This window comes from Notamacropus eugenii, chromosome 5 (genome assembly GCF_028372415.1).
Source record: "Notamacropus eugenii isolate mMacEug1 chromosome 5, mMacEug1.pri_v2, whole genome shotgun sequence".
Taxonomy (NCBI): Eukaryota; Metazoa; Chordata; class Mammalia; order Diprotodontia; family Macropodidae; genus Notamacropus; species Notamacropus eugenii.
This window is the reverse complement of record NC_092876.1, coordinates 346,418-368,611: the sequence shown is the minus strand read 5'-3', so window position 1 is coordinate 368,611 and position 22,194 is coordinate 346,418. Positions and strand designations below refer to the sequence as shown.

Genomic DNA, 22,194 nt, shown 5'->3' with positions numbered 1-22,194 from the left:
AGGTAAATTTGTAGGACAAGTATCAATTTCTCAGCAATGTGGGAACTCCTAGGACAGGTCGTGAAACCATATACTAGCTATGTACTCTTCTCATCTTGGCCACATGACTTGGCTACCCCTCTTGTTCTTGTGTTTTTTCCCTATGTAAATGCCTACTTTTTGTCTAGGTGGAAAAAGAGACTCTGCATTCACATATTTCCTTGTGTAAGACTGAGAACATTAAGTGTGAGTCCTATGTTCAACGATGTGAACCCAATCCTTAAGCATTTTTTCCCACCCCCTAGAGCAGGTGTCATATATAATGCTCTTGCCTGGTCTCCCTCAATACAACTACTATCCCCACAATGCATCAGAACAGTTGGTAGTCTCTCAATCCAAGAAGTGAAACCAAACTCCCCAGAATGGTAAGTCTGATTCAGGAATTAAGGGGGATTAAGAAGGTTCAGTTGACATTCTTGGACTGGGGCATCCTAGTAAGAGCTAGATTTTGAGTTTGGAGGAGCCCTTATCAACTTCATGTAACTCAGAAAATTAGGAAAGTAGGGGATTGTTATAGACACCACCAAAGGTCTCTCTAGATAATTTCAGATTCTCTCAACTTCTTTGGGAAAAGAGGTATGAAACTTCATACCTAAAGGGTGTACTTTTTCTAAAGGAATGGTTACTTTGTTGTCTTACCTAGACAGAGGATCCAAAATATGCAAGTTGAGGGAATAAGAAAGGGAGAAGTATTTAGTTTCTGCTAAAGTTCACCCAGACAAAGTCCAAACAGCATGGTACTATATCAGGCATAGGGGCTTACAAGGAACATGGGAGGCATTTCTACCACATGGAAGTCATTTCAATGTTTCTTCCCATCATTAACATTATAGACAGTGTTACAGGGCCAAGTTCCCTAAGGGTGGTCCAGGGGAGAGACAGGTTTCAGAGTCAGAGTTATCCATTTAAATATGGAAAGAACAAACGACTTAGCCAGGTGATCTTGGACACCTTTTTCTAGGAAGAACCTTAGAGGAGAAAGACATGGACCTGGGATTTGATCCAGAAATTCAAGTAATGGGACTCACAAAGATTAGTTTTGGACATAGCATTCTGTTCCTGTTCTCCAACTCTTCTGTGATAAGGAGAGAGCCAGACGCCCAAGCATGAAAGGATGTTTGGTTTGGGATGCCTTCAGAGCAGTGAACCACACCTGACTTTCTTCTTTTCTCCACTTAAGAGACATATCCCAGGTCTTACTAGGATTTGTGATCCCCCAAGGGCAGATAGCCTTCCCAATCTCATTTAGGAGAAGAGTAATTCAGACCGAGATCAAGATGAGTGGAAGATTGCAGAGTCTTTTCTGGAATCAAGAAAAGAAGGATAGTATTTGTTGTTCTTATATCATTTACACCTCTCTCCTCTTGCAATATTTCTTTTCAAAATAGTCTGCATTTCTGTCCAACCTTTTTTGGATTGATTCCCCTTGCAGATAGCTGCATACCAGGGAAACAAGAGACACACTTGACCAAAGACTCCACATGTACCCCTGAGGAGGATGAGAATGAATGCAGTGCAAAGAGAAAATGGAAATGGTGTGAGTAAGAAAGAGAGCTGAAGAAAGAGGAGGGTCAGTACACCCTTCCTAGACAGTATTCGGGCTTAACGGATATCAATTTACTCTCACCATGTTTTCTGGAGATCACTTTAATGGCCATATGGCTCCACTCATCATTGCTCTGACTTTGCAGACCAAAACTCCCTTCTCTGGTCTTCTAGCCTCCCTTCTCTAGCACCTACTGTCCCGATATGTCATCATGCCTTTCAGATTGTAAGCTCCTTTGAGCAGAGGGACTCCTCCTTTCCTATTAGTATCCCCAGGGTTTAGAATGGTCCTGGACTTCCTAAATGTTTCTTCATTCATTCACTCATTCATTCATTCACTCAGTCCTCCACTAAGGCATTTGGTGACTTGGTTAGTCATTTATTCATTATCAGGCAACTTCCTGACGTGATTTCTCTTCTCTAGTATAAGTTGTCTCCCTTCTATTCACAGTCCAGCTCCTACAGTCCCTCAAATATCCCATCTACATTGAACTTCCTCTAAACTCTCAGAGAACATATTATCTATATGATTCATTTGGCATTTCAACTGCAAGTCATGTCCTCTTTCCCTGACGTCATGGTCCTTTTTGAGAAAAGAAGGACAAACACAAAATGTCCTAGGAGAAACCTGCACTGCTTCTTATGTCTCCTTGATACTTTCTGGAATTCTTCATTCAGTTGGATATATCTTTCCCTTTCTCCTTTCCCTTTCCCTTTCCTTCTTTCCTCAGCTATATTTTCTGATAGCTGCTTCAGGAGGACTAATAAAGAAATGGAAACAGTTATAAGAACTGAGAAGTCTTTTTTTCTGATTCATTACCACAGGGAATGGGCAGCTAGATGGTACAGTGTATAGAGCACCAGTGCAGGAGTCAGGAGGCCCTGAGTTCAAATCTCACCTCAGACACCTGACACTAATTAGCTGTGTGACCTTGGGCAAGTCACTTAACCCCCAATTGCCTCATCCTGGGTCATCTCCAGGCATCCTGATGAATATCTCATCACTGGATTCAGATGGGTCTGGAGGAGAAGAAAGGCTGGTGACCTTCACAGCCCTCCCTCACTCAAAACAAAGTCAAGTGCAAGTCATGTCATTATTTCTCTGATGGCATGGTCTTCTTCAGCAACTAGGGATGAACACACTACAGAGGAAAAAGAAATATAAGTAAATAAAGAAACATAAAACAACTCTGGCATTGTCACAAACTAGAAACCCATCACATTCTGTTCCTATAGGGAAGACCAGAATAACTGCATCTCTCTGAGCTTACCAAGCTGCCTGCACAGTGGCACCAATTTCTTCAGTGTATCCTTATTAATGTATATGTTTCTTCCTTTATTGGCTTCCTAAGTGAGGAAAAGTTTTATTTATGTTTTTCTACATACAACACTTATTTCAGTCCTTGGCTCTTAGCAAGCAATTAATAAATGCTTGGTAACTCAATCGTTAATATTGATTGATGATTCCCAAATTATTTAAGAAATTGGATCCAAATCAGGTCTTAGGGGTTGGGTTTAATAATTTTGACCACATATGTCTTCCCACTGTTCCTAACCAATCATGGAGAGTACTCTCTCTGACTATTATAATCATATATCATATGATCATTACAAAATTACAATCATAAGGATAATTATTTGAATATTTTATTAATTACAACTCCTCATACCTAAAGTCAATCCATTGTTGACAGACCTTATGGGGCAAGGGTGACTGTAAGAGTTTCTGTACAAAGGACTGAAGGAAATATTATCAGTAGATTCTTCCTCTTGAATTTGAAAGGCAGTATTCAAAAGTACCATGAATTTCCGTTTTCTTGTAGTTCTATCTGACTCTCATGGACATTCTTCTCCCCCAAAGGCAAAAGACATGATTCTGAGTATTTTCTTCTTTTCTCAAACGGGAACTGCAGTTATAGGGAATTCCTTTCTTATTAGTCTCTTCATCATCATGTTTCTCAGTAGACAGAGGCCTAGGTCCCTAGACAAAATTCTTACACAGCTTGCCTTGGCCAACTGGTGGTTCTCTCAAACAGTGTCCTTCAGGCAATGGTAACCATGGGAATGAAGAATTTCCTGGATATCACTGGCTCTAAACTTATCCTCTATCTTCCCAGAGTTGTTAAATGCCTTTCTATCCCCTTGACCTGCCTCTTGAGTGGCTTTCAGGATAGCACCCTCAGCCCGAACAACTCAAGTTCAGCAGATCTTAAAGCCAAAGTCCCAAAGTACATCCTTCCCACCAGTCTCCTATGGACTTTCCAGCTACTTCTAAATGTCTTTTTTCTATGGGAATTATTGTTCCCAAGCACATCAGGAACATCACTGAGACACAGCAGTATGGATACTGTTCGCATTGAATTCCTTCTGGATTTTGTGCTTCCCTGTGTGCTTTCATTCCCTCAGTTCCTGATTCTGTGATTAAGGGATTCATGGTCTTTGCCAGAGGCTACTTGGTGTTTCTGCTGTACAGGCACCACAAGCACATCGAGCAAATTTACATGACCTGCATCTCTACCTGAGTCTCCCCTGAGACCAAGGCCACCAAAACTATCTTACTACTGGGGAGCATTTTTGTCTCCTCTTATTCCCTTGATTGTATCTTGGCAGCTTCTTTGTCGTTTATGAAGTCCCCACCCTGGCTGGTGCACACTTCTGCATTCATGACTTCTCTTTTCTCCAACTATTCATGCTTATGTGCTGATTAGCAGAGACTCACAACTTCCCTAGTGCTGCTGTACTCTTTATGGGAGGAAAAGCTCTAATTTCAGTGGTAACAACATGTAAATATCCTCTTTCAAGGGTGACCCATGGAAGGTTCCAGTCAGGTGGAAGGAATTGTGACAACAGGTAAAGCCTGAATCTGACCCTAGATTTTAGATCAGCCTCCTGTTCCTTAAAAGCTAGAATACCTTGGGGGTATTGATAATAGGATCAGAGTAACCACAGGCTGCTCAGACCCTTACTCTTTGTGGCATATACAGCATTCATATAATATTCCTTTTATAGGAGCTATTTTCCACAGCAATCAAAGAAATAGGAAAAAGATATACATGTACAGCAATATGAATAACTTTTTCATGGTGTCATAAGATGGGAAGCTAATCCATTGTTGCCCTGGATGGGAAGGGAAGATAAGGGAAGAAGGATTTGGTCTATATTCACAGAATATCAGTTCCTTATTTGGGGGCAGACTGCATGTTTCATCAGGAATCTTTTGGAATTGTCTTAGATCACTCTACTACTGAGAAGAGCTAAGTCATTAGAAGAGCTAAGTCTTTATCGTACAAAGTTGCTGTTGTGTACAACATTCTCCTGGTTCTGCTCACTTCACTCTGAATCAGTTCATGTAAGTCTTTCTAGGTTTTTCTGAAATCATCCAGCATGTCATTTCTTATAACACAATAATATTCCATCATAATCATATATCACAGCTTGTTTAGCCATTCCCCAATTGTTGGGCATCCCTTTGATTTACCATTTTTAGCCCCCAAAAACAGAGCTGCCACAAACATTTTTGTACAAATAGGTCCTTTCCCTTTTTAAAAATCTCTTTGGGATGCAGACCTGGCATATCAGTTTATTAAGTCATGCACACCAATTGTATAACAAATTAAAACCAGGCCTCTTCACCTTGGTGCTAGAACCTGAATCCAGGGTCAGAAAGATTTTATGCATTAAAAGAAAAAAAAATAGCAGGTTATAAGCCAGGATACAAGATTCGGTGATCTGATTTCTAATTGGAAGAAAGTTTATGTACTTTCCAAGTTGGGAGTGGGGGTGGGGGCTGGGAGAGAATGAACACTTACAGTTCCCTGAAATCAGAAAAAGAGGCATCCCCCCTTCCCCTCACTCAATAAATGTCTTATTCAAAGGAACATGCAAACAGTAACAGATCGGCCAGTACAGGGCCAATTTTCAGATAAGATATACGAATTCACTGACGTGTATAATTGTGGGAAAACTCCTCTCATCACTTTGCATATGACTGGATTTCTGCTGAACATAACCAAGTCCTTGGCTAAGGGTTTCTAAGTAACAGGTAGACATTGTCCAACTGCCCAGTCATGCACGGCTAGGTTCAAACAACGCAATAAAGTTTTCTCAGAATTCCTGCAATTGAATATAAAGGGAACTGAATTAGATGCAGAATTGAGTCACAAGATGGAATTAGTGTGATTCACTCAATTCCTACTCAGGTATTCTGTCCACTGACTGCAACTCTCAGTAAGTCGAATCTAGCATCAAGTGCCCTTTCCCTATATTAAATAATTGTACCCTTTCCAGCATATATTGATGTGCACATGTGAAATAATTCCTCCTCCTTTATCTACATAAATTTATGTAATTGCTAACTGGAAGGCAGATGAATAATCTTTTAAACTAGATTTCCAAATTACGACGAGAGTGAGTTTTGACTTGTTATATCCTTGAGCATTCTGGTCGGGATATCTTACTAGGATTGTCTTTAATTTAAAAAAAGAATCAAGATACAAATACTCCCAGACCAGTCTGTCTAAGTTTTCCTTATATAGTTAGCTCTTTGTATTATTTTATTCTATTAGGAGAAGGGGAAAGAAATTACCATTTGAAAAGGAATTTCTGAGTTGAGAACCACTTCCATCACTAAAACTTAATTCCCCTCAAATCCACATCAAAACTATCAGGAACTCCTACTGCTCACAAATATTTTGGGGAGTGTTTCCCACCTGTGTAGAAAAATTTAACTTATTTTCTGGGGATGTTTTTATTTGGACAGTTCATCAAATTCTTTTTAGTGTTTTAGATAAGCTATCAGAATATGTTTCTATATTTATGAATCTTGAACCCAAGACCAGAATAATTAGAAAATCAACTTTAAAAAGAACTAGGTTATTCCATCCACCTAACTATCCATGGATTTACATATTCAAACTTTCAACAAAAATTGTGTTAAGTTTGTGGCACTTTTAAAAACGGATATTTAGAAAAGTTTATTTTTATAAGAAAGAAATTTTATAGGAAAGAAATGATTGACATAGTGAACTCTCAGGCCGCTGATTATTATGAAATTTTTGGAAATGAACTGCAGAGAGGATACTTGTGGTAAGACACAGCCCTGCTGGAATTATCAAAATACTACATTCCCTGCATTCCAACCTCAATCTAAATTTAAAGAGACTTCAAGATGAACAGTAGAAAGAATTCTGCTATCTAGCCTCAGCTAGCACAAGCATCCCTAGAGAGATCCCTCAAGTGCTACAGAAATCTGTGACTAGTCAAGTCACCAAAAGGCCAGGTTGAGAGCAAATAGGAAAGTATAGAGTATAATCCATTACACTTTTGAGTGGTACCAGAATTCCCTACATTATCTCCTGAACTACAGAAGACAGGCTTTAGGGAAATCTGGATGGATACTAGTCCATGTGTGCAACCCTGGAGCTCAGCCCAATCCTTGGCTTGCTGGGCAGCAGGCTGGGGACTAGCTGGCTGGCTGCTTAGCTGACTCCTGAGTGGAGAGAGAAGACTTGGGGGACTTCAAGGAGGATCTAGGACAGCACTTGGAGTCAGCAGAGTCTCGAAAATTCTAGAGTAAGAGAGTAGCATTGGGCATTCAGAGAAAGGTCCAGAGAGGGCAGTAGCTGCCTGAGTCAAGCTATAGGAGAAATATCTTGGGCACATCAGCCTAAATAAGACCTGAAGCCAGTGATGTAGGCCAGTGTTGGCAAGGGGAAGACCAAGCTGGAGAATGCCAAAGGGGTGAATTGGGGTGGGGACAATTGGGCTACCAGGGGGCAGAAAACACTCTAACCTCGACGAGTGTGTACAAAGTAGAGATGAATGAGGGATGTGGGGTGGAAGGGGGGTAGGGGTGTGTGTGTGTGTGTGTGGCTACAACAGCAGGGGTCTTGTGAGAAAGTGTGAAGGTCTCTTGAGGACAAGCAATGGTCATAAGCAAAATCGACTTTATAAGAGAGAGAACTGGGGGTGGGGGAGGTGAAGACCAACAAGGAGACAGAGAAAGTGAGAGAGGCGGAGAGACTTCGAGAGACAGAGAATATGTCAATAGCTGGGAGTGAAATACACAGTCATCCAGAGTGCATGAGAGAAACATCACCCTAAAGAAAACAGAATGCAGAATGCATGTTGAGGGCCAGGATGGAATGTTGTTGGCAAAGTTCAGGATAGACCTTCAGGGAAACTGTTTTTTGAGACTGTGCTCATTATCATCCAGAATGGCTCTCCAGGCCCCGCCCCTCCTTGTTACTCTCTCCTTTAAATAAACAAGAGAACTACAGAATACAAGGGATATGTAAAATAGATGCTCTCTAGGCTAACAGTCTTTAAGACAATAATATTGGCCTAATTACTAGGATGGGAGATGAGTAGAATGTCATGTAGACTTGCAGTTTCTGTCGATAAATACCCTGACCCTTGGATCAATAAACGGAGTAGCCTTATCTTCCCTTGCCTGCCCATGTCTTTCTCCTTCGCAGCTGTCACCAAGCCTTGTGGTGACGACGGGCCGTCTGGTACATCTGGCGCCTCAACAGGGACCTGATCCAGGAACGGGACTCATCTAGCCCAGCAAGGGGAGGTTTGATGGAAGAGGATCTATACCAGACACCAGAGGTAGAGAGGATTCCTCTCAGATGCAAAGAAGCTTCTCAGTGTTGAAGGTACATATCCCCACACTCCTTTTGATCTAATGGCTGCCAAAGAAAGAAACAGGCTGTGTCAAAGACACACGTCCTTATTGCAAATGTCCAAAGCCAGGTGGTCCAGGCAATGATCATGTCTTCTGGATACAATGACAACCCGTGGCTTCTCCTTTCACTTGGGATTCAGGGGTTAGGGAACTTCTCTTACTATTGAATGTGGAACAAGAGATGCTTTTGCATTTCTAGGCAAGCTATGAGTCCAAGAAGGAGACAAATGTTCAGGGTATGTGGAGGTCTGGCATGAAGGCTCCTGGGGCACAGCGTGACTTGCCTCCTGGGATCTGGCTGATGCTGAGGAGGCCTGTTCAACAACTGGGCTGTGACTCAGCCATGGGTGCTCCAGGGGAGGCTGCATTTGGCCAAGGAATTGAACCCATTTGAATAATATTCACTGCAAAGTGAGTGAGTCCTCTCTTTGGAACTGTACTGGTCATCCATGGGCCAGAGAAGACTGTGGACACAAAGAGGATGCTGGGGTAAGCTACTCAACTGAGGGTCTGAAATCCTGGGCTGAGGTTAGGAACCTAGCCATTGGGGACCATGTCATGATGGCTTTGGGTGGTGGGGAGAGAAGCAGGTAGAAGGAATGAAAGACCTTGTTTAGTGCTGAGATCTGTGATCATCTTGGCACACACTGACCCTGAGCCTATTTTCTTCAGCCTTCCCATGTGGGAATCCCTACACCAGAACTAAAAAGGGTACTTGATGGAGAGAGATGAGGAGACTCTGATATGTGCAGAAAGAAATTTGGGGAGATGACAGTGGGAATGATTCAGGCAAGAAGGGTCCTACAACCTTGTCTCCTGTCCCCAGAATACAACTGTCTTCCTCCTTCCTCCTGCAGGTGTTCTCGTAAGAAGAGAATCTCAGGAATCCTCAGGTACAACTCTCCTATCCATGGACTCACTACGATGGAGTTAACAGGAGGGAGGGCACTACAATAACTTCCATGGGGACAGTTTGGTTAAAAGAAAACCAGGCCTCCCTCTGTGCAACTCCCCCCTGCCCTCCCACACCCATCGGGGGATTGGGAAACATCCCCTAGATAGAAATCCATCAGGAACCAGCCCCAAGGAAGTGATCCTCACTGTCTGAGAAGCTTCAGTTGTTCTGATGACCTTTCGAAAAGGAGGAGCACAGGACCACTCTATTCTCCCTGGTAGACTATTGGTGCTTTCCCTGAAAGAGTAGTGCCTCACCTGTGCTTGGACGCTATTGAAGGACCCAGTGATTTGAGAGATATGGAACTTAGGTATCAGTAGGCTACAATTATAAAATAATGAGCCAACAAGTGCATTTGGAATTCCCACAAGTAACCCAACGTCTTTATTTGGATGTACTGACTGGCATTTTGCTCACTGGATATAATAGCAGGATCAGGGACAGGGTGCCCATGGCATTTCAGTAGGAAACCAAGTCACTGTGCATCTCTTTCACAGTTCGCAAAACTTTCTAGCTGTTCTGGATCCTTGGGGTCATCCTGATAGTAAGTACTGTTCCTGCTCGTTCTCTTCCTGTGGTCCAAGGCTAGAAGATGGATTTAGCAAATTAGAGGTAGGCAGCCTATTAGGCTGTGGTTCAGGAGACCCAAGAGCAGTGGCTTCTCTAGGACAGGACGTTCATCTTCAGATGGTCAGGACCTGAGTGTAGGACCTCAGTCTTGGGGATAAAGAGTTTGCAAGGTAGTGAAACCTATCAGGACAGAGTGAATTGGCCTCTTTAGGGAATCCCTACATCAGAAGTAAAAGGAAGGGCACCTGATGGAACCAATGTATCAGCTCAGTCATTTCAGCATACCTGACTGACAGGGCTCAGCACGAATACATAACCTACTGGCATCACCTGGGTGTCTTAAGGTAAGCTCATGAAGGACAGATGTTCAAGGGAGGGCTGACATACAAGAAGAGAAGGACATAGGACACAACTGGAAGTCTTGTCATAAACAAATATTAAATTTTAAGGAAGTGTCACATCTAGGAAGGAAAACCAGAAAGAAGATAGTCCATGGGGAAGATGAAGAGACACCCAAAGAGTTGTGAATACTTGTAAATCTGGGAGAAAGGGAGCCTCTAAATTTGGTGAGAGGGGCATTGATCCATCTGGGGAAGTGCTGATAAGAAGGCCAAGAGATGGGATGTCAGATGTGAAACTACCAGCCTGAGACCTCTCTGTTCTCATGCTTTTCCCAAGTAGGGAAACTTCTTCAGGAAGCTGTTTACAAGAAGATGCATGTTCACCAGAAGGAAGATGAAGAATTACATCTATTCAGCCGCCCCAGTGCATGGGGTTCAAGGGCTTTTTGTTCAATTGGCAGGGGCTCCCATGATGAGACTGGCCTCTAAATGCCCAATAGAGAATAGACCATTTCCACAGGAAGGAGCACACCTTTGAAAAGACGTGCTGGAAATGGCTCAGGCCCAAGAATAGTCATCCAGGGGTTGGCCCATAGTCCATCTGGCCCCATATTCTGACCTGGATGAAGCTCCAAAGACCTGGCAGGAAGTCATAGAATTAAACTGTCTTTGCTCCTTCTAATAACTGCTTTTTATAGGATCACAGTATCAGAGATTTGGAGCTTAAAGGGATCATAAGGGCCCTCAGATTCAACCCCTGAATTTTACCAGTGAAGACACTGAGGCACAAATGGCTTAAGTGACTTGCCCACAGTAACACAGCCTGTAGGTGTCTAGAGTGGGATTTCAACCCAGGTGTTTTTACTGCAAGCACAGGGGCCTATCCCCTGTACTATGCTTAAAGACTTGTATAGTATTTTGAGGTTCACAAAGTTCATTCACTTGTCACATGATAGTATCTGCAAAGCACTTTGCCCATCTTAAAATGTTAGAGAAATGTCAGTTATCTTGTCCTTTCTTAACCCTTCCCTGGCTCCTCCTGGCTCCTGCCCCTTTACTCTTAGCCAAGGAGTTTGCCTTATAAAAAAATCTTGACAACATTCAAGAACATCTCCCACTCTCCTTCCCCTGTAATATCACTATTGCACATGAAAAGAGGGTCCTTCTGCTTGTCAGTTTACTCTAAATGGTTCCTTGAAGGAAGGCCAAATTACAAATTCTCACTGTTTTTCATATTTCTTTTTGTTGACAATATTGTAACCTTTAGTTAGTATTTTATTTTCCCTAGTGATATGCAAAAACAATTTCTAACATTTGTTCTCTAAAATTTTTGAGCTTTAAATTTTCTCCTGCCCTCCCTCCCCTCCCCACCTCATTGAGAAGGCCAGCCATCTGATAGAGGAAATGTATATTCAGTCAGGCAGAACCTACTTCCATGTCAGTCATGTTGTAAAGGAAAACACAGACAAAAAGTCCCAAGAAAAATAAAGGAAGTAAAGAAAAGGCATGCTTTGGTCTGAATTCTGACTCGTCAGTTCTTTCTCTGGAGGTGAAGGGCATTTTTCATCCTAAGTCCTTCAGAACTCCCTGGATCAGTGTAGACGGCTAAGACACTCACAGGTGTTCATTATGAAGTATTGCCGTTACTGTATACAGTGTTTTGGTGTTCCTGTTGATTTCACTTTGCATCAGTTTGAGGTTTCTGAGAACATCTTGCTCATCAGTTCTTACAACACAATAGGATTCCGTCACAATTATAAACAACAACTTGTTTGGCCATTCCCTAATTGATGCCCATCCCATCAATTTCCAATTCTTTGCCACCACCAAAAAACCGTCATAAATATTTTTGTACAGATAGGTCCTTTTCTGTTTTGATTTGTTTTCATCTGTTTGGGATACAGACCTAGTAGTGGTATTGCTGGATCAAAGCTTCTTGACTTAGCTCTCTGCTTAAGTGAGGCTCTGCTTCTGATTGGAGTGGGCACTGTTCCAAGCTTCAGGTTTCAGCTCTTGTGTGGACCTGTAAGTGTTTGGTTCTTATAAGGTGGTATGATCTAGGGAGAGGTGTGTTTACTACTTTCCTGGCTTTTGCTCTTGTCTTTCAGTGATGACAAGACACTCTTCTGCTCTGGAACTATGACCGTGGTCCCAGCTCCCTTGTGCTCACAAGCTCTAGTGTGCCAGTGCTTCTCCTTGCCCTGGAAATGAGACCCAGTACTGCAACCTAGATTCAAATATGAGCAATGCAACAGAGTCCTGTGCCCAGTGTTAACAAAGGGACCCCTGTAATCTCCTTCTGACCAGGTGTCTGATCCCTTATCATCTGTAGGCTGAGAGGTCTGGAAACCACCAGTTCCACTACTGACTCAGTTACCCCAAAGGTCCACTGTTTTCTGTTGGGGTGTGCCTTGTACTGGACCGTGTTCCATTCTCACCCTGCTATAGCGGACCTTCCCTGCCAATCTTCCAAGTTGTCTTATTCTGGAAGATTGTTTCACCTCATTCTTTTGTGCCTTCTGCCATTCCAGAATTTGTTTTGAGGCCTTATTGAAAATTGTTCAGAGGATTTTGGGGGAGGGCTCAGGTGAGTCCCACCTTTTCTGTACCCTCCTGTTTTTCATATTTCTTACGAAAATTGGAAAGAGCTGAGTTTTGAGCTAAGGAAAATTTAAATTCTCCAAACAAATAGCATAGACATTCCTGTACTCATGACATCTAAAAAGAGAACTCCTCAGAATTATGCAGCTAGCAAAGCTTGTGAGGGGAGTTCCTCACATCCCTTTTTCTCTGTGTCTCCTCTACACATGGGTAATTGTTTTCTTCTTTCTTCACTTACCACCATACCTGGAACATCAGACTGACCTCATGTTCCCCACGTACCCTGCCTACTGCTTCCATTCTGTAATTTGACTTTCTGAGTAAGACTGCATGTTCAGGAATTGACCTGAGTATCCCTGAGTGCGCTGAGGAGACTACACAGCCAACTGGGCCAGCTAGTTCAAGATAAGATTGGAGTGGAGGAAATGAAGATGTCATTTTGGATAGAGATCTTTGGGGAATTCATCTAATGCAGCCACTGATGGTAAAGCTGCGAAGCATCTTTTCAGATCTTTGGAGAAACTTTTGATTAGCGACACCTCTCTGAAATCTGATTCCAAGCTCTCCTAGTCCCAACGTTGACCTTCCTGGCATTCCCCCTTGTCTACAGGATAACAGCCTCTTTAGATTTTTTCCCCAGTTGTTCAAAGACTCACTCACTCTAAAGGGAGAAAAGGAGGCTTTCCATCATCCTCATTAAACACTTTAATCCTTTCAGAAACTTCTAATGGCTTAAGTTGTGCCTCACGATCTGCTTCTGAAGTTCCTCAAGAGCCACTTTCTGTTTCCTGGATTAACAGAAGGGATGCGTTGACATCCCCAGAAGAGAGGAACAGGAACTGAAACTCTACAAGGGAGTGGGCAGCAATTGTGTATGTTCTAGGTATAGTTTTAGGATTCGGGTTGAAAGGCACAGAATGCCTCTGTGATCAGGAGAAAGCATGGGAGCTGAGGGGGAAGAGAGCTGCTCTAGTGAAGGGATTGAGAAGCATCATGAGATTTTCTGCCTGGGCATTGTGAAGCCCACGTCAGGGCTGAGTCTGACCTGGAGACACTACATACAAAGGGCTTTGTATCCAGACTCTACTTCCCTGGGCTTTAAAGTCCATGCCTGTGGAGAAACAGTTAGTCATATTTCTCCTTTTCTAGTACTACCCAAAACAGTTGGAGAGGCACAGACATAGCTGGAAATTATGAGGTTTTGTCCTTTCCAACATATATTTAAAAAGAAAATATGGTGTCATAATGCACGCTGGAGCTCCCCAATTTGAGTTACCCATGATATGGGATCATCGTGTGCATTTCTTCTTTTGAAAATGCAACATTTGCTCCTCTTACCTTTTAGGAAAGAATTCTTCATCTTCTTCAGTTTCAACCTGTCAGTACATTGTTTTAAGGCACTCCTGCTGAGGAAGTGCCCTCTACCAGTGCAACTGGCCCGTGTTCTGCAATTTCTAGTATTACCTCAGACACCAAAAGCTTAAATGACTTTTCTATAGTCATGGAGCCACTACGTGCTAGTGTTGGGACTTGAACCCACTCTAACCATTACATCACTACATTAGGGTTAGGGTCATTTCTAGGGCTAGACATGGAATGATCTACTTGTGTCTATTAGAATCGAAGATTCTTGAGAATAGGGACAGTTTGTGACTTTTCTATGTGTACCCCAGTGCCTGGAGCATAGCAGATGCTTAATAACTATTTATTCATTCAGTATATTGTCTGTCTGTCTATCTTGGAAATCTGTTTATAGGGATGTTTATGTGAAAATGTGTTTCGAATGACAGTTTTTCTTTTCAGTACAATTACATTCATTTTGTTCATACAAGAGATTTTAAATTTTTATTTGAAGTTTTATATTTTGTGTTATGCAGCCTTCTTTACTCCCTGCATTAAAAAAAAAGAATAAACCTCTCCCTGAAACCACAGTTGACAAGTGTGGTTCCTCTTCTATTCCAGTCTATTTTTGTTGTGGTGGTTGTGGTTGTAGTTTGGAGCCTCTATCTTTCATGAGGTGGAGCTAGGTGGAACAGTGGATAGAGCTCATGATGCTTTTTAGCTGTGTGACCCTGGGCAAGTCACTTAACTCTGTTTGGCTCAGTTTCCTCACCTGTAAGATGAGCTGGAGAAGAACATGACAAACTAGTTGAGTATCATTGCCAAGAGAACCCAAAATGGGGTCCCAAAGAGGTGGACGTGACTGAAATGCCTGAACAACAACGTATTTTATAAACTCCAATAATAAGAGACTATTATCTCCAGGACGAAATATAAAGTCCTTTTTCATTTAAAACTCTTGAGAACTTGGACCCTTTCAAACTCTCCAGTCTTCTTACACTTTACACTTACCTAAAGGGCTTTGCAAACTTTAAAATGCTCTATAAAAGCTAGCTACTGTTATCATTACTTATGATGAGGATGATGTGGTGATCAAAACTCTCCATATGCACAATAGGACCCATAATCCTGGCCCTTTTCTAGCCCTTACATCTTAATCTGGTAATATATTCCCCTTATTCTTTTTAGGTCAACTTCAACAATCCCTTGAAAGAAATATCATCTTTTGAATAGAAGTGGGAGAAAACTGTCCCTTGGATAAGCCCCATTGTGATGTGGAGCTCAGTTTCTCTGAGTACTTAAACAACAGCTAAGTTCAGAGGGAAGCAGTGACTGCTGACTCCAGCGTATGGTTAGCACGTTCTTCCTTGGAAATGAAATAAAGAAAAGGATATTGCTTGTCCTGTTCTTCTTCCAAGACCCTTTGTGGGCTTGGATGTACTTTATTCCCAAGAGAGCTGAATCTAATGAAGGGCAAATTTACTTATTTCTAGGTTGTGCCTTGTTACTTTTTTAATTGTCCAAAAGGACACAGTTTGTCTTCACAAGACAACCAAGTCTGTGATTGTGGCACTGCAGGAATTACAATGAAGAGATTCAGTCAATCAAGTCACATTGCAGGGAATACATGACTTTGGAGGAAGAAAGTCAGATGTTTTAATGGGAAAAAAATGGTTTTTGGGGAAAGGACAACGTGAAATGTAACAGAATGTCCAGACTTTCATGGATCAATCCCTTCCCAGATTTGGGACACTGAGCATGTTTATGACTATCTGTATAACATATATACGTATATACATATATACATATAATGATAATCATTTAATATAAATTTTGGACTTTAATAAGGACCCAAACCTGAACTAATCAATCAGATTGCTTTGCTTTAAAAGTGTCCTTTTCTGTGTCAGCAACTTTAAAGAACTCTTTATGACAGGATGCCTGCAACCAGAGTGGTGGGATTTTTTTGTATCTTGTGCCACAGAGACATATGCTATATAGAGGAAATTCACACATCCTGGAATCAAAAATTCCAACTGACACTACTTTGTTAATTGTCTTGTCTCACTAAATTTACAACTTGTTCAACTAAAAAAAGTTCCTTTCTCATGGTAAAGTGTATTTTAAATTTTAACTCTGGCTCTGTGATCACGTAATCCTTAACTTTAATGGAATACACTGTATACATTTAGCCTGTTGCCTTTTCTTAGCCAAACTTTCAGGTCGACAACACATACATACATACATATATACACACATACATACATACATACATACATACATATATACATATACATATTTAGACTCATTCACATTGCTTCATGTCATCAATTCATAGTCATTCCATATAGCTCTTATACTTGACACATTTTTGACCTACAGAAAAACAGATAAATTTTTTAGGATAAGTATAAATTCCTCAGCAATGTGGGAACTCCTACGACAGGTCATGAAGCTATATCCTAACTATGTGCTCTCCTGGTCTTGGCAACATGACCTGGCTACCTCTCTTTGTCTTTTTGTTTTTTTCCCCACACAAATGCCTCATTTTTGTCAAGGTGGAAAAAATGACTCTGAATTCACGTGTTTACTTGTTGTAAGACCTAGAACATTAAGTGTGAATCCTATGTTAAATGGTGGGAATCCAATCCTTAGACATTTTATCCCATCCAATGGAGAGGATATCATATATAATGCTCTTGCTTAGTCTCCCTCAATACAACTACTACCCCCACAGTGTGTCGGAACAGTTGGAAGTCTCTCAGTCCAAGAAATGGAACCAAATTCTCCAGAAAGGTAAGTCTGGGTCAGGAATTAAGGGAGATTAAGGAGGATCAGTTGACATTCTTGGACTGGGGCATCTCAGTAAGAGCTAGATTTTGAGTTTTAGGGAGCCCTTGTCAACTTCTTGCAATGCAGAAAATCAAGGAAGTAGGGGGTTGTCGTAGAAACCAGCAAACATCTCTCTAAATAATTTCAGATCCTCTCAAATTCTCTAGAACAAGACATATGAAACTTCTTCTCCTAAAGGGTGTACTTTTTCTGAAGAAATATTTGCTTTCTTGATTTAACTAGACAGAGGATCCAAAATACACAAGTTGAGAGTTAAAAAAAGGGAGAACTATTTAGCTTCTGCTAAAGTTTGCCCAGCCAAAGTTCAAACAGGGTGGCACTACGTCAGGCCTAGAGGCTTACAAAGTACATGGGAGGCATTTCCACTGGATGGAAGGTATTTCAATGTTTCTTCCCATCGTTAACTCTATGGACAATGTTACACAGTCAAGTGCCCTACGTGTAGACCAGGGCAGAGGACAGAGACAGGTTTCAGAGGCAGAGTTTTCCGTTTCAATATGGAAAGATCCAATTACTTAGCCTTCTGATCTTAGACACCTTTTCCTAGGAAGGAGCATAGGAGAGAAAGACTATCAGTATGGTAGTTGAATTTGATGCCATGTTCATACTCATTGAAAGTCTTTGACAACATGGCTGACAACATTATGCTAAAAAGCATGGGAGCAAGCACACAGCCCTGTTTCACTCCATTGGTGACTAGGAAGGCACAGGAGCATTACCCATTATCCAGAACCTGGGCAAACATGCCATCATGAATTTGACGTACAATATTGTTGAACTTCTCTGGGAAACAAAATTTTTGACATGATTTTCCATAAGTCCTCATGAGTAACAGTGTCAAAGGCCTTGGTCAGATCTACAAATATTGTGTACAGACCTCTGTTCTGCTCCTGGCATTTGTCCTGGAGTTGTCAGGCAGTAAACACCATATCAGCTGTTCTTTGGCCCTTTCTGAAGCCACAGAGGTTCTCAGGTATATGACCTTTTTTTCCAAGTGAAGGATCAGCCTATTAAGGAAGACTCTAGCAAGAATTTTGCCAACAATGACTGAGAGATCTCCCTGTGATTGTCGTAATACAATCTATTCCCTTTACCTTTATAGATATGGACAATGGAGGCATCCTTGAACTCCTGGGGTATAACCTCCTCTTGCCATATAACCTGGGAAATTTCAGTCAGCTTTTGTATGAGCAATGGACCCCCTACTTTGTAAATCTCAGCTGGACTGGAATCAGTACCAGATGCTGTGCCACATGAAAACCTCTTTTTCAATTCGAAGTTCAGCTACCGCGGAATTGTCTTCAACCTGAGGTAAATGGTCAATGGCCTCTGCATTGATTGATGATGGTCTGTTGAGAACACTATGGAAGTGTTCAGCCCATCTCTCTAGGATCATATCCTTATCAGTAATCAATGTGGCTCCATCAGCACTGATGCACCCATAGGTTTTGGGTCCATAAATCTCTTCCAGGGAATCATAAAAACGGTTTGGATTGTTAGTATCAGCATAAAACTGAATTTCATCTGCCTTCTTACTGAACCATGAATCCTTCACCTCTGTAAGCTTCATTTGTGTTTTGTGTTTGATGGAATTAAATACTGCCTTCTTAGAGGTGGTTGAACTATCCTACTGGTAAATCTTGTGAAGTTCTCATTTTTCATTTAGCAGTTTCTGAATTTCGCCATCATTTTCATCAAGCCAGTCATGGTGTTTGTGAGTGTTCTGACCCAGATGAGCAAATGCAGTGCTATACACGAAATCTCTGAAAGCTGCTCATTCCGTTTTTGCTCCACAGTTGCCAACTGTGTGTTGGCTCAACTTTCCCTCCAAGTTAGCAAGAAACTGTTCACGCTTAGAGAAGAGCTTTAATTTGACATCAATTCTTCTTGTAGTCATTTTGCCTTGCGGGCAGAGCTTTTGATGAATGCAGACATTTAGCTTGGAAAGGATAAGTCTGTGATCAGTCCAGCACTCTGCACCACACATTGCCTTTGTCACTTTTACATCTTCTATGTCTCTTCTTATAATCACACAGTCTATTAGATGCCAATGTTTCCTGCAAGGGTGCATCCATGAAGTTTTATTGCGTTTAGCTAAACAGAAGACAGTTTTGGTGATGAGAAGGTCATGTGATGCACAATTCTTCAGCAGTAAATGACCATTGCTATTGCTCTTTCCAACTCCATTCTTCCCTAGGACTCTCTGCTAAGTCTGGAAGTCTGAACCTACTCTAGCATTAAAGTCTCCCAAAATTATAAGTTAGTCCTCTTTTGGCATATTGGTGATAAGGGCCTCCAGGTCTTCATAAAATTTTTCTTTGACTTCATTAGGGTTTGTCATGGTGGAAGCATAGGCCCTGATGATGGTGGCATTGCATTTTCTTATGAGTGGAAGTCGCTTTGTCATGAGCCTGTCATTCACTCCTTTTGGCAGGCATACCAGCTTGTTGACAAGATTAATTTTGATTGCAAAACCCACTCCAGCTTCTTGGCGCTCCCCTTCACTGCACCCACTCCAGAAAAATGTCTATCCAGCTCCAACTTCAGTAAGCTGGCCTTCATTTGCCAATCTTGTTTCACTCAGGGCTGCTATTTGGATGTGATACCTGTTGAGTTCTCTTGCAATGAAAGCAGTTCTTCTTTCAAGTCTACTGGATTTTGTGTTGTCTCCTAGTGTTTGCACATTCCATGTGCTGATGGTGAGTGGAATGACCGTTGCAGATGTTTTCGCACATCTTTTTGTGTTTTGACTGCATAGTGGGTTTTCCTCTCCTGCTGCGATAATCAGGCCAGGGTTGGGTAATCAGGCAATGTTTAGGTCACCTTTTCTAGCCCCCTTCCTCACATGAGGAGGTGAGAAATGTGATCCTTAAAGGGCTTCCCAGACAGGGGGCTGCTGAGTCCCACTGTTGCTTCCAGAGAGAAACGACGCTATAGCCTAGGCCGCCTGTGTACACGGTTATGACTACAGCTCCCAGTGTATCTGCACCTGCTGCTTCATCACTTGCCTGTTGCCACAGGATATTGACATAATAGTGAAATGGTATGGGTGATGTCTTTTGGTTTGTGCATAAATTGGATTTATGTGAGGCAGAGTTGCATGAAGTCATCAGCCTCTCTCTCTCCTCCAGAGTTATCATAGTCCAATGGCAGCACAGAGTCAAGACAGCTAGTGATGCCTCAGAATGCAGTGGATGGCCTTGGCTTCTTCAATATTTAACCAAAATCTAAGCACTGCACATCACTTGCTTCATCTACCTTCATGGCTGTTGGGACAAATTGTTCTCATCCGTTCATTCCTGCAGAGGAAGTCTTCACATGCTTGGGGTAGACACCCCCCTAACTCACCAATGGCTTTGAGACCACTTGGTTACTCTCTACCTGGTCTGGCCCATCTGCTGAAATGATTTACTTGGGTGTGGCTGCTGCTCATGCTGCAGCTTTTTGGAGCCCAAGGTGAGAGTTAGGTGGAACAGGTAGACACCAAAGGTGGAACAAGCCCTGAAAGGGGTTCAGCAGCCATCACACCAAAGGTACTTATCGTCCCTGAACACACCCTACATCCCAATATCTGGGTCTAAGTTGTGCTTCAGGCTGTGTTGACAATGGCTAAGTCACTAGACCTCTCTATGACTCAAACAATTCTCTTGGATAATGATACAGGACTGATACAGATAATTGTAGAAATGCAATGGAGGTGATTTTCAATCAATTAATAAAAATTTCTTAGGTGCCTACCATGTTCCAGGAACTGAGCTGCAGCCTGGGGATGCAAGAAGAGGCAGAGGTTAGTCTTGCTCTCAAGGAGCTCTCAGGGTAATGGTGGAAACAGCATGCAAACAAATACATACAAAGTGAGCTACATACAGGATAGATAGGAAATAATTCACAGGGGGAAGGGACTGGAATTGAGACCAGAAGATCTCCCACTCATGCAGTCACAGCTCCATATCTTCCATAACCCCATCCTCAAAATTATTTAACACATTCCTTCAGTAGTGTAAAGCCACTGTGGAGGCTAGCTCCTCCTCTTGCCCATTTAATTTATCTTAAGTAGACCTTGGACTACTTTATATTAGGAATTAGAAACCTGATCAGCTTATTATGAGCCTCAAATTTGCTAGTTACAGAAATGTATATACCCTGAACAATCATGTTGTGTAAAAAAAAAAACCTGGACAATTGTGTCGTGTTTTTTAAACTTTTGTGTGTGTTTGGATGTTGGTGTTTTTCATTTCCCATTCCATGACCACTTTGTGTAGGCTAGGGAAGGATGGAAGGAAGGAAGGAAGGAAGGAAGGAAGGAAGGAAGGAAGGAAGGAAGGAAGGAAGGAAAGAAGGAAGGAAGGAAGAGCTGCAAGATGCCTAACCCAATTAGGATGGAAAGTGGTTTGAGAGGGTAGCTGCGTTTCTAAATGAGAGGGGGGAAAAACTGAGCACCTGCACACTGGAATCTCTCCCCAGGAGGACCACGGGATGCTTCCAGTGCCCCCAACAACCCCTATCTTTTCCAGCTTTCAGTCTTCTTACTATCCCAGATAGAGCTCAGCATTTGCTGGAGGACAGAGAGGGACCAGGGCAGGCGAGGAAGAGGTTTCGGCTTTCTCCTAACCCGAAAAAGAGGTGAATTTTTAGGAAGGGCTGGCAGGGGTGGGTGAGGGTTGTGTTTGCCCGGTGCCTCTTACCTATTCCAAGGCACCTGCAAACTTGCCCACACCATCGGGGTCTTCTTTGTTCTGTAGCACTTCCCGATCTAATGGTTCCCATCTGGGTGCCGGCGGCCCAAAACCAAGGGGTGTGGTGTTAGAGGACAGCAGGGCAGCCGAGACCCTCTTCTTATCCCTCCACAGTCCCACACAGTCAGGAAGCAGTTAGGGTGCGCTTAGATGGTCTGACTTCACTTAGCTGGGCTGGCTTTGGAGGTGAGGAGCCAGGGCTGCCAAGGCTAGTTTAGTGGCTCCTAAGGGATGTGGAGAGTGGACTTCTGCGGTCCTGTTCCTCGGATTGCCGGGCCTGTCGAGCATTGGCAGGGAATCCGGACTCTGGGAATCCCGACACCTTCCCTAGGTCAGAGAACTTGCTGGGCCGAGGTTGTGGGGCGAAGACTTGAGGAGTCCATAGAAGTGGAGCGTGGAACTGTGCGTGGCTCAGAAAAATCGGAGGAGGGGACCAGGTTTGGGTTATCAGCTGTTGGGTGGCTGGACTACCTTCAGGCTTCGTACCCCCACAGGTGGTGTCCAGCCTAGAGAAGAAAAATTAGA

The 22,194-nt window shown here is 42.5% G+C and overlaps 1 pseudogene; it reads left to right on the top strand.

The window, feature by feature from the left end:
- The first annotated feature begins 3,454 nt into the window (after positions 1 to 3,454).
- Positions 3,455 to 4,480, top strand: LOC140508104 (vomeronasal type-1 receptor 4-like; annotated as a pseudogene).
- Positions 4,481 to 22,194: the final 17,714 nt, after the last annotated feature.